Source organism: Benincasa hispida, chromosome 11 (genome assembly GCF_027475165.1).
Source record: "Benincasa hispida cultivar pf3 chromosome 11, pf3_genome.v1.1, whole genome shotgun sequence".
Lineage (NCBI taxonomy): Eukaryota > Viridiplantae > Streptophyta > Magnoliopsida > Cucurbitales > Cucurbitaceae > Benincasa > Benincasa hispida.
Genome location: NC_143488.1, coordinates 20,252,828 through 20,254,276, shown reverse-complemented (window position 1 = coordinate 20,254,276; position 1,449 = coordinate 20,252,828). Strand labels below are relative to the sequence as shown.

Here is a 1,449-nt window from a genome sequence, read left to right as displayed (position 1 = left end):
CCATCTTGATGATGTTAGTGGGTGTAATTGCGATAATTCATAATTATTGTATTTCTGAGCTAATTTTCATACAATCGATGCATATTCCTTCTCTTTTGGCCGCAATATCTGAATAAGGTAGCATAAATAACTTGTATTTCTATAAGTTATCAGGTTGCGAGGGAGCTCAGTTGAACTCGGCAACGTCCCTTGCGGTCTATTTTTCAGCTCGCCCGCAATCTATCCTATTTGGATTTCGAGATTGCAGATTGAAGTCGCCTGATTTTGGAGCACCATCTCGTTCTTTTCTATGTACTGCTTTAATAGGCTCTCTAGGGAGGAAGATGGCGGCGCTTGTGAGCTGCTGGCTTGATTTTGCGGTTGACCGGTCGTTCGTGGAAAAAATCGTGGTGGCTCTTCCTTTTGCGCCATAGGTTGGTAATTCTGTTGTTGATTATTTTTCCACGTGAACTTGGGGTGGTTTCTCCACCCGGGGTTTTATATGTTAAAGAAAGGATTGTTCTTTACAAAATATACTGCTTGCGGGTTCCTCGAACAGTCTTCCATCGAATGTGCTTCTCCACAAGTGGCACAACTCGTGCTTGTCTTTTCAATTGTGTTGACCTTCCCTCTTTGCATTCCCGGGCTATTGATTGTGATGCCTTGTAATAGATTAATCATTGCATTCATTTGATTTTGTAGAGATGTGATGGCCCCATTGTTTATGTCACCTTCTCAAATTTTTAGTCGTTGATCGCTTTCCCTCCAATCTTTGTGATTCTTTAATATGCGATCAAGAATATTTTTAGCCTCATCATATGTTTTCTCAAGTAGACCTCCAGCTACTAGTACATTGGCAGCCGACTCCGATGCAGGGTTCAAACCGTGATAAAATATCTCCATCTAAAGACAGTCAGGTAAGCCGTTGTGCGGACAATCTGGCACTAATCTTTTAAACCTCGCCCAGGCATCGCTGAGGGATTCGTCAATTTCTTGTTCAAAATTTGTAATCAACTTCCTCCTTCTTGCGTTCTCGGTAGGGGGAAGTATTTCTTCATGAACTTTTCTACAGATTGTTCCCACGAGGTTATCTCCCCTGGTTCGAGAGAATGGGCACATTTCCTTGCTTGATCGCACAGCGAAAGTGGGAACAATGTTAGTCGAACTTCTTCAGTTGAGATGTTTGGCAACACAAAAGTGTTACATATTTCAATGAAACTCCGGAGATGGGCATGCGGATCCTCGCCATGCCTTCCACCAAACTGTCTGGCCGTCAGAATCATCTGCAACATAACCGGCTTCATTTCAAACCTCGATCCGTTCAAAGCGGGCCTCATGATTCCTGGGGAGAAATCATAAAGGTTGGGCAACGCATAGTCTCAGATGGGTCTATTGCGGTCGTTTTCCAGGAGAATGAAGTTTGCCATGATGTTGTTTGCATTTTCGGCTCTTTCTTCCGATTGTTCTGCC

At 43.3% G+C, this 1,449-nt stretch overlaps 1 non-coding gene across 1 annotated transcript; it reads left to right on the top strand.

The window, feature by feature from the left end:
• Positions 1-898: 898 nt before the first annotated feature.
• Positions 899-1,005, top strand: LOC120092320 (small nucleolar RNA R71). The gene has a single exon (XR_005486026.2). It is a non-coding gene; the product is annotated as a small nucleolar RNA R71 (small nucleolar RNA).
• The last annotated feature ends 444 nt before the right edge of the window (positions 1,006-1,449 follow it).